General features: G+C 33.2%; 1 long non-coding RNA gene across 1 annotated transcript in view; it reads right to left on the reverse strand.

Moving 5' to 3' along the window:
• The window catches only part of LOC141377138 (uncharacterized), a 38,102-nt gene extending 33,074 nt beyond the window's left edge, over positions 1-5,028 (reverse strand). The window contains exon 1 of the long non-coding RNA XR_015505737.1: positions 4,814-5,028. This is a non-coding gene — a long non-coding RNA (uncharacterized LOC141377138). The remainder of the gene's footprint in view (positions 1-4,813) is intronic.
• Positions 5,029-12,125: the final 7,097 nt, after the last annotated feature.

Below are 12,125 nucleotides of genomic sequence, written 5' to 3' on the forward strand. Positions count from 1 at the left end.
ACAGTGTAGGATAGTTTAGGTAGAGTAACGTATTGTAAACTTAAACGTTTTGATTAAAACTTTGATTTTATAAAGGCACTATATACTTTTTTTCATCTTATTTTTTTCTTTAAATAATAATATTTTTATTTATTTATTTAATTCTGCAATGCGTAAGCTTTTATTTTGTGCGACTGATTTAGGACAGGGGTGCCCAACCTTGTTCTTATGAAGGGCCAAAAGCCAAACTTGATTGAAGCTAGTGGGCAGGAGGAAAATATAGTTGCCATGGGTAATTTGCTCATTTGTTTAATAATATTTAAAAATAACTAGAAAACATTGCTTCATATTAACTAATACAGAATTCTTTTTACATTTTATAATGAACCCTTTTACGGTAAAAAAATAAAAATAAATAAATAAAAAAAAACTCATTTATACCAGAATTACATTAGTTTTTGCCTCGTTTTTCTCGCATTCAACATTTCAACATTTTTGAAAAAAGCAGATTCATTTACAACTTTTAATTTGAAACATTTCATTTCAGTTTGCTTTTTTGTAGCTAAAATGGTTACGTCAAATTAGAAATAACAATCTCTGTGTTAATCGTCCCAATTCTTTCAATCATTCTCACTCACCTCTCAGATGGGATGACAGGCCAAATCAAAAGATACAGTGGGCCAACTTTGTCCCGCAGGTCCAACTTTGGGCATCTCTGATTTAGGACTTCTGATTCATTTATAAAACCAAAGGTCATTTTAAATATTAGTATAAAAAAATGAAATTTAAACAATATTTTTTGTTTTAATCTAAAATATAAACTAATTAATTAATTTATTTATTTATTTATTTATTTATTTATTATTATTATTATTATTATTATTATTATTATTATTATTATTATTATTATTATTGTTATTATTATTATTATTATTATTATACAAAATAAAAATATCTTAAATTAAATGAAAAAAAATCTATGGATGGTTATTATTACGATTATTATTATTACTGCTCTACTGATTAGTGATAATGATTATTATTATTAGTCATTCCACATTTTATATTATGCAACATTTAATAAAGAGTATTATTTTAATTTTGTATGATCCATGCTTCATAAAGCTCCAGGTTATTTTTGAAAAATATAATCATAATTCATTCAATTGACAGTAGTATTCGTAATAGTATTAACTATTGAACTATTTATTAACTATTTAAGTATTAACTATAATTTGTAGTAGAATTTTTATTAAATAAAAAAGATCAACTTTATGTTCTAATCAAATAAATAAAATGAAATGTATGTATTATGATATTTACTACTATTAGCAATAATCATCCTATATATCTTCACATGTTTATGTATTGTTATAATGCCTTTCTGAGGCTTAGTTATTTTAAACAAAATAAAAAACATTTTTATGATTGATTATGATCAAGCTTATACAGTACTCAGCATATATGAGTACACCCCTCACAAATTTCTCATTTCAATGGATATTTTCTATTGGAAGCTTTACAATATTAAATTTGTCCATATACATTTGTAAGGTCAGTACTAAAGCCAAATCTGGAGCAAAATAACTTACAATAATGGTTCAAAGATTAATAGCAAAAATTGATATGTTAAGTAAAAAAAATATTAAATAAAATTTTTTCAAAAATAGCAAAAATCAAGAGAAACAAAAATATATACAATTTTGTTAAAATAGTTTGCATCACAGGATTTTGCACGCATATTTTGCACAGATTTAAATGTATTCTCTTTCCATTTCTAAAGATGTTCTGTGAATAAAATATTATTTTAATAAATATATCTATGTAATAAGTCTGTTTTGTTCAAATGCACCAATATATTACCAATCTTCACTGAGAAATACAGACAAATATTCATTTTCAAAATGGGGTGTACTCATTTATGCTGAGAACAATAATTATTATAAAAAATATTATTTTTCTCACATCCATCTCAATTAAACCCAAATGATTTCTCTCTGGTTTCTTCTAATCAGCAAACAGCAAATCCAATCTCTTCACACAACCCCTTTTCCCTCCTTTCACTAAAAACAAAACCCTTTTTTGCCAGACCGTCCATGACAAAGGCAGCCTGTAGTCGTTTGCGTTTGGTCATGAATGGTTTAAGCCCACTTGTTTTTACAAGCACTTGTGTCAATGGTCTAGTTTATTGAGACAGGTCTCCTCTTGGCCTTCGAGGCGCTCAGCCGATGGCCGGCACGGATGAGTTACCCTTGTGTATAAATAGCGTCCTTCATTAAATCAGTTGTTCTCTTAATTGAACTTAAATAAAGAATGACTTATGCGGGCCAGCTGGTTTTAATAGAGTATAAGAGAAGCATTATTTCAGCTCGCCAGGCCAATTGCGGGGTGTACTGGGTGTCATCAAACGTAAGAAGGTGAAAACCAGCTTGAGAGCCTCTAATGCATTCTGGGGTTTCAGTGGTTTATTTTCCTAACAATGAAATAAATGGTTCGGTAATTAAATTTTCGGCACTGGCTTTAGACCTAATGGGCATCTGTGACAAGTGTTAATGTATAGCAAAGAGGGTTTGACACGAAACACGCCAGCCTCGTTTATGAACACAACATGCCCTTACACACTTTTCTCCGCCGTCTTTTTAAGCCTGCAAGCAATTTCTTTCCCGTGGAAGGCCAATCAAACTCTTCTGCCAGGGCACAGTTTGCATTAATCTACTAACCCAATGCACCGAGCTCACTGTGATACTTTTCTCCAGCCATCTTTTTTCTCTCTCTCTCTCTCTCTCTCTCTCTCTCTCTCTCTCTCTCTCTCTCTCTCACTCCTCCCTGAGACAGGAATTCTTGAAGTGAGCTGTTGTTTGAAAGCGTTTTGTGGTCTCTGGCAGCAGCAGCTGATGGAAATTTGCTGAGTTGAAGCTCTGAAATGTTGCAGCTGTCTCAGAGGAGCTCGGCCACAGCGCTGGGTCTCTCTCTGCTTGGCCGCTGGTCAAACGGTCGGAGAGCACTGATTGATTTCCTCCCACCTTCTCTTCATTATTCTTTTTCAGTCATATTTTATATAATACTCTGCTGTATTTGCAGTAGGGCTCAGCGATTAAATGAAGATGATTTTTAGGCACATTTTGTCAGTAAAGTCGGTTCTAGTATATAGTACCTCAAGTATTTGCATTTATACAGTGACAGTGACTACTTTTACATGGACACCAATAATTAAATTTTAATGTGATTAAGACAATACTCTGATTAAGAGTAATCATGTAAACAGCAGTTTTTTATTAATTTAATTAGATTAGAGTCATAATCAAACTAAAGACAAATCGAATTAAGACGTGTGGAGTATGTCGATTTTAGTTGCATTATTGAAGTGCAGTACAGACATGTAAACACCTTACGTTTTGAGTAGGATAGTCCACACACACACACACACACACACACACACACACACACACACACACACACACACACACACACACACACACAAGGCTGTTTGACACTCTTTGCACCCACCCAGTCAATGCAAACCACAGACACCTGCATCGTGAAATGCGGAGGGTTTTTTTTTCTTCTGTTCAGTATGTAGTATGAACTTTCATTTACAGCAACACTTCCAGGAGTTCACAGTTGCATCCAATATCTCGTTTGTCATGGAGGGTGTGCATGAAATGTTTGTGAATGAAAGTGAAAGTGCCAAACTGCAGTTAAAGTCCACAAATTAAAAATGAAACCTGAAATTGCATGGAACTCCAGAGGAGATGCGGATAGCACTGTGACGCAATGACGTTAATCGAATTATGTGATAAAACAGGATCATGAGAATAACACTCAAATAGCAACTCATGTAAACACCTTAGTCTTATTATTCTCTTAATTAGATTAAAGCAAATAATTTGATTACTGATGTGCATGTAAATGTGGTCACTGACTCAAATAACTTATTAATAAAGTCATCTGGAATGGCAAAGAAAGTGTTCTTGCAGAACTCCTAGAGTTCAACAAGGTTCTTTGGATTCATCTTCAATGCCTCCTCCTTCATCTTACCCCAGACATGCTCAATAATGTTTATGTCTGGTGACAGGGCTGGCCAATCCTGGAGCACCTTGACCTTCTTTGCTTTCAGGAACTTTGATGTGGAGGCTGAAGTATGAGAAGGAGCGCTATCCTGCTGAAGAATTTACCCTGTCCTGTGGTTTGTAATGTAAAGGGCAGCACAAATGTCTTGATACCTCAGGCTGTTGGTGTTGCCATCTACTTTGTCATGGTTGTAGGTGTGTGCGCACTTCTGAGTGTCTGTTTGGTCACATGACTTTGTTTTGTTTTAAGTTCCACGTGTGTCGGTTGCGTCAGTGTTGTGTCACGTGCTATGTAGAGGCCTGCTATCCTGATTAGCCTGCCAGCTGCGACTCGTTATCTCGGCTATATCTGGACAGTGTGTCTCTTGTCTCGTGTCAGTTCGTTGTTGTTTTTGATGTGCTCTCTGTCTGTGTTCAGGACTGGCGTGGAGATCCGCCTGAGATCCAGATCTACTGTTCTGTTCCTGTCAGTTCCCCGATCCCTGTTTGAGCGGGATACCTTATATCTTTTGTTTGTTTATTTATCGTTTTTGGACTTTGTTTATTGACTACATAAATAATGTATTTTACTTGCATACTGGATCCTTCTAGTACTTATTTCACCCATTACAGAACGAACTGACCATACACATGGATCCAGTGAGTATTGCTCAATTTACAGAGTTTGTAAACCACACTAACACTAGAATAGACCGGCAGGAACAATTATTGGCTAATACAAATCAAGCCATTCAGACCTTTGCAGGTCAAATGTCTGCGCTTACCACTCAAGTTCAGCAGTTGACTAGTGGAGCGGTCTCACAGGAAGCTGCACCACCTCAGCACCAAAAACGGTGAATCGTCCACCTGAACCTCGCCTTCTTCAATCCTTTAATTCAATTCTTGCTTTTCCGGAGAACCTCAGCTGTGTCGATCCTTCTTGGCCAAATGTTCCCTATACATAACCCTCCGACCATCCTTGTTCACTACTGAGCAATCCAAGGTCGCTTTCGTGATTACTCTCCTTTCTGGAAAGGCTGCGTTGTGGGGGACCACCGTGTGGGAACAGAAACTCCCCTGCTGTTCCTCATTCGACTTGTTCTCGGAGGAAATAAAGAAGGTCTTTGATAGTCTACTTTTTACTCATACTTTGAGTAATCTTTACAACAGATACTTTTACTCTACCTGCACTACATTTTAGGCAAGTAATGGTACCTTTACTTAAGTATGATTTTTCAGTACTTACTTCAGTACACTCTTTTCACTACTGTTGAGTTATTAATTGATTGTGTATGCTATTGCAATTCCCAAATGTCTGCAAATTTTCAACTTACTTTTTTAATAATTCAATTTAAAGCATTTGTTTAGAAAAAAATATTTGTACAAGTTTTACAAAATGTAAATCAGAGAGTGTTTTTAAACACCAAAATAGATCTTTAGCCCAACCCACTTCAACAAAGCACTGCAAAGTACAGCCTGCCCACATTCACAAGATTCTTATACTTTTTTTTAAATATGCTTTTTTTTAAATATGCTTATTTTGCAATAACCTCAATGTATTGTTTGTGTAAATACAACCAACAACTTTACAAGAATAGCTAAATATTTTGCTTATATATTTTATTTCTCCCATGTGTCATTCAAAGAAGCTCTTTGTGGCATTGTATTTCTTAACAGCTAAGTATCCAGTCTAATAATGCAGTTCAACTGCCTTGGTTTGATTCATGGTTACCACTTTAACACTGATTGATTACAACAATAGGTGTAAGTCATGTTTATAGATGACGTAATACATAGGCTTGATGCAGTGGTGCAGCAGGAATTTGGTGTGACAATGGATTTCAATGGGCCACACGTATTACTAGTGTCCCCTTGGTGCTTAATACAATGTAATGTAAGTATGATGTCATTGACTGACAATGCAATAACACAGATTGTGTCACTGGTTAAAATAACAGGTTCATTTGCATCTAACCATTTGAAAACATTTTGGATAATGTGTTTACATAAGTCACCAAAATATGTAACACTGTGTGAACGTTACAACTAGTTGCAAATTGTTACATAAAACAAGATAACTCTTATTGGTCACTCATAAACATGTTGAAGGCTGCACGATACATCATTTTAGCATTGACATTGCAATGTCAAGTTGAGATCATTGCTGAAAAGGCACCACAGTTTGGAATGCATGTCATTTGTGGATTAATTGCAAAGTTGAACAATATTACAGTCAACATAGGTCATTTCCAGATGTTTTAAAGGATTGTTAACGTGTAAACTGTAAATTTAAAAATATTCAAAGCATTCAGGAGCAAGAAACAACAAAGGTTGAAGTAAGAATAAGTTTACTATACACACCAGAGACTATCTATTATTTACCATTTGGTCACATAAGCAAAACGCACTGTTAATTTCACTTGTATCTTTTCTCTTGTAATTTGCTTATTACGTTTTACACTACTTTGGTCAAAAGAGCTTAACATGCGGCAATAAGAAAGTTTCTCATTGGTTTGACAGAACAGGTGTTGCAAATCCTCACCACAGAAACACATTAAGAAACATGCTGCAGTTCTCACAGAGCAAACAAATTAAGGAAATGCCTGCATTTTCTCTCAACACATGCAAATAGCACAAACGACAATGGAAATATTTCAAGGGGACCCTAAAATTTAACCCCGGCTTTTTAGGTTATGGTTATTTAGACCAACAATATATATATATATATATATATATATATATATATATATATATATATATATATATATATATATATATATATATATATATAAGACAAGGGAATTGTGTAACCATAATTTTAAAATAACCAAAAAAAAAAAAAAATCTTTCAAATATCACTCGAAACTTCACTGAGCAATAGTCACAGCAATAAACAAATCCAAGCAGGGTCAGTCACATTTTTTGTGTCATCTTAAAAAATTTTCGTTGATGTCGTGCTATTTGCATGTGTTGTGAGAACATGCAGGCATCTTCTTAATTTATTTGCGTTGTAAAGATTTGTATCACATAAAATGAGGCAAACTGTTTCTTAATTTGTGTTCTTTAATTGCAGCATGTTAAGCTCTCTTGGCCGCCATATTATACAGATGAACTAATTACTACAAATGAGGGTACTACAAAGCCACCCCAATCCTTCTAAAATAATTAGTTGCACACTACACTTTTCAATTTTACTTTTTTATATACTTTTTGAGCCTTAGCGTTGAATTTATATTTAACTTTATTTAGTCAAGCACCTTAAACTTATTGTGCGGGCTTTTTCCTGCATTTTTGGAATCAGTTTTGTCCAGCATGTAAAACAAGCAAAGCTACAGTATTACCTCATCTGTGGGTCAAAAAAAAAAACCTTCCACCCCCTTCATTTGGTGGAAATTGAATAAGGTTGCATTACTTTAACCCATGTTTACAGGACCTCCTAAGCCACAGGAGGAAACGGAGAGGCATTTCTTGACCATAACTCACTCCAGAGAGATTTAGAGTTCGGGAAGAGATGCTCCAAAACACCGTGCACTCATTTGTACATGTGTTGTGCTGCACCGAGAGGAAAGCAGCCACTTGTCGTCTGGAGAGCTTGAGTAATGCAATCCTTCACGGCCCAGCAGCAGCACTGCCACATACCTCACTAATAGCAGGTTGATTATCAACAAGACTGTCCTTTAACACATTCCCCACATCTGCTTTCTGTCTGAGCATGGAGAGTGGATGCATGCAGACGTTCAGAACACTCGCACACACCACATTCATTGTAAGAGTATGTAAAAACACCCCTGCTTCACAAATTATATACAATTGAAGGCAAAATTATTAGCCCTCCTATAATTTTTTTTTAAATTCATTTCAATGGTTTCCTAAGTTATGCTTTAAGGAGAAAGCAAATTATATAAAGAGATATAGAGATTTATATATATTTATGAAGTTATTTAAATATATACGTTTCAGTCAATATTCGTAGTCCCTTAACAAATTATTATTTTCTGATTGACTACAGGACCTTCATTCATTCATTTTCTTGTCGGCTTAGTCCCTTTATTAATCAGGGGTCGCCACAGCAGAATGAACCGCCAACTTATCCAGCAAGTTTTTACGCAGCGGATGCCCTTCCAGTCACAACCCATCTCTGGGAAACATCCACACACAGACTCATACACTACAGACAATTTAGCCTACCCTACCCGAAGGCAGGGAGAACATGCAAACTCCACACAGAAACGCCAACTGAGCCGAAGTTCGAACCTTCTTGCTGTAAGGCAACAGCACTACCTACTGCGCCACTCCAGCCTCGCCGACTACAGGACAATACATTTTTATCCATTAGCCTGCTTATAACCAACTTGCTTAGTTAACCTTATAACCTACTTAAGGCTTTAAATTTACCTATAAGCTGAACACTATATCTTATTAATTATGTTGAAAATTGAAATACTGTCATCATGGCAAAGACAAAAAAAAAAGTTAACAAGGTTATAAGTTACACAATATTTAAATTTAATATGAGCTGCATTTTACTGTAGGACAGTTATGCTGTATGTTACTGTATTTTAGTTGCATTGTGTAAATTAATGTATATTGTACAGTAAAGATATAGATACAGATCTGTAAATACATATACATCAAGATAAATGGTTCTGTAAATGTGTATACTGTATCTTTGCTTTAACTGATTTAAGTTACTGGCGTGCCAGTAAGTTACTGTATATTCTACAGAAAGTTGTTAACAGTGTAGTTATTGAAAACTAGTTAAAAACTATTATGTTTAAAAATGTGTTGGAAAAAAATCTCTCTGTTAAACAACATTTGAGAGATTTTCACACTATTTTTATACTATATTTTAAGTTTTTTTTTTTTAGTTTGGCTGAAATGTTTTTTTTTCCATTTTCTTCAGAATAAGTTGTCATGTTTACATTTAATAATAATAATAATAATAATAATAATAATAATAATAATAATAATTTTAAGGTCAATGTTACTAGTCCCTTAAGAAATTTTCTCGCAAAAATGTTGAAAAATATTATATTAATAATATATTTATTAATAAATATAATCATGTCAAAGACAAAATATCCACTGTTGACGATTTTTGTAAATTACAGAGTATTTAACTGTAATAGTTAGTTAGTTAGTCAGTCAGTCAGTCAGTCAGTCAGTCAATCAGTCAGTCAGTTAGTTAGTTAGTTAGGTAGTTAGTTTGTTCGACAACCTAATGATAATACTTGGAAAGTGTATGATAAAGGATGTCTCTCATCATTGACAATCATAGCTTTTTTTAGTTCTCTTTCTTTTTTATATACTTTTAATACTAACTGTATATACATTAATTCTGTTAACAACATTTTTTTTCCCCAATAACTTACTGGCTGCCCAGTGACCTCTTCTGGGCCTCAGAAGCATTTCCATACCAACAAAATGTTGCAATACCTTCAATAAAAGCACTATCAAACATGATCCACAGTATGTTGTCAACATTAAAGTTTCTTTAAGAAATACATTCTCTGTTGAAGCTTTTTCCGGTCAGTCCATACATCCCACTTAAGTTTATTGTCCAACATCACACCCAAATATTTATAAATTTTTTCTAACTGAATTTTCTAATGTGTGATGAGTTTTGCATATTTACAATATGAACTGTATTTTACTTTAGGACAGTTATGCAGTATGCTACTGTGTTTTAAAGTGGCATTGTGAAAATTACTGTATGTTTTACAGTAAACATAATGTAAATACATATACAGCAAGATAAATGGTGATGTAAATGTAAATACAGTATTTTTGATGTAATTGATTTATAGTAGGGTTACTGGCGAACTGATGCCTGTAAGTTACTGTAATCTACAGAAAATTATTAATAGTGTAGTTATTACAAATGAGTTATTAAAACTATTAGGTTTAAAAATGTGTTAAAACAACATTTAAAAATGAAAAAAAGAGATAAACTGTTGAAAGAATTAAAATATCATAGAAGGGCTAGTAATGTTGATTTCACCTGCATATTTGCATATATATGCATGTTTGTAAGATTGTTCACACATTTACTCTCAGACACTTTAATGTGCAACACACACACACACACACACACACACACACACACACACACACACACACACACACACACACACACACACACACACACACACACCATCCATTTATAGTAGAGGCTCTTAGCGACGTCCTCTTGACATTGTTTGGCAACGTTGTGATTGAGAGTGTTTTAGATGAGCAGATAATGCACTATATCCGCTCACTAATGAGCTACAATGAGCTCTGACTTTTGTTATTGTCCCTTCCTGAACAGAGTTTATAAAACTTCCTCACTCACTGTCTTTGCAGAAGGTGGGATTAAAGTCTTTTTGTGTGTGTGTGTGTGTGTGTGTGTGTGTGTGTGTGTGTGTGTGTGTGTGTGTGTGTGTGTGTGTGTGTGTGTGTGTGTGTGTGTGTGTGTGTGTGTGTGTGTGTGTGTGTGTGTGTGTGTGACTTGTGTCAAATGTTCTAGTGAGATTAGTAAAAACTTAAAATTTTGACGTTGTGTCCATGATTCATTTTTTTAAATAACATTATTCTGTTCATCAAGGCGGCATTTATTGAATGTATTTTTTTAATTATTAAATATTAATTTTTAAATATGAATTTATTACTTATTGTATGTAGTTTCAAATGACAATTATTACACTAAAGATTATTGCTTTTATTACTATTACCATTAATAATAATAATAATAATAATAATAATAATAATAATAGTAAGAATATTTAGAAGATTTAATTTCTAATTAATAATAATTAGAGTGATTTCTGAAGGTTCATTTGACTCTGTAGACTGGAGTAATGAAGCTGCAAATTCATCTTTAAAATCCCTGGAATAAATGATAAACTACTTATGATAGGGTATTTTATAGTGCAATAACATTTCAAAATTGAACAATTTGTACTGTATTTTTGATTAAATAAATGCAGCCTTGATGAGCAGAAGAAGCTTATTTTAAAACATTTAAAAATCTTACTGACCCCAAACTTTTGACGGGTAATGTATATAATAATAATAATAATAATAATAATAATATAAAATATAAAAAAAGAATAATAATGGAATAGTTATGTAAACAACCACAATATTATTTCTAGCCCAACCCAAATCAACCCTAAAAAAAAAAAAAAAAAAGGAAAAATGTTACACTAATTCATGATAAAATTGAAAAAAGTGTGTGTGTGTGTGTGTGAGGGGGGGGGGGGGTGCTACAAAACCTTTTAATGTTGAAAAAATAACCCTGCAGTTTTTCAAAGTGACTTACTGACAGTTTTAGAATTTTCTGCTGGTCATATAAATGAATGTACAGAATAGTATATCGTTGAAGTCAGATTTATTAGCCCCCCTTTGATTTTTTTATTTTATTTCCCAAATGATGTTTAACAGTGCAAGGACATTTTCACAGTATATCTGATAATATTTTTTTCTTCAGTCTTATTTGTCTTATTTCGGCAAGAATAAAAGCACCTTTTAGGTTTTAAAAAACATTTTAAGGTCAAAAGTATTAGCCCCTTTAAGCATTTTTTTAATTGTCTACAGAACAAACTATTGTTATACAATAACTTGCCTAATACCCTAACCTGCCTAGTTAATCTAATTAACCTAGTTAAGCCTTTAAATGTCACTTTAAGCTGTATAGAAGTGTCTTGCAAAATCTCTAGTAAAATATTATGTACTGTCATCATGACAAAGATAAAATAAATCAGTTATTAGAAATGAGTTATTAAAACTATTATGTTTAGAAATGTGTTGAAAAAATCTCTCTGTTAAACAGAAATTGGGGGAAAAAATAAACAAAGAAGGGGCTAATAATTTTGACTTCAACTGTAAATGTATTACAGTTTTTTTTCTGTAGTTTTGTCATTTAAAAAATAATTGAATGTGCTTAAAAGTTTTTTAATTGATTTATTAAAATGAATAAATACTAGGGCAAACTATAGTGGTCAAAAGAGCTTAACAAGCTGCAATTTAAGAAAACACATTCACAAACAACTCACAAACAACTGAAGAAATGCGCTGTATTTTGTCACAACACAAATAACTGAAGAAACGTGCTGC

This window comes from Danio rerio, chromosome 13 (genome assembly GCF_052040795.2).
Source record: "Danio rerio strain M-AB ecotype USA chromosome 13, GRCz13ab, whole genome shotgun sequence".
NCBI lineage: Eukaryota > Metazoa > Chordata > Actinopteri > Cypriniformes > Danionidae > Danio > Danio rerio.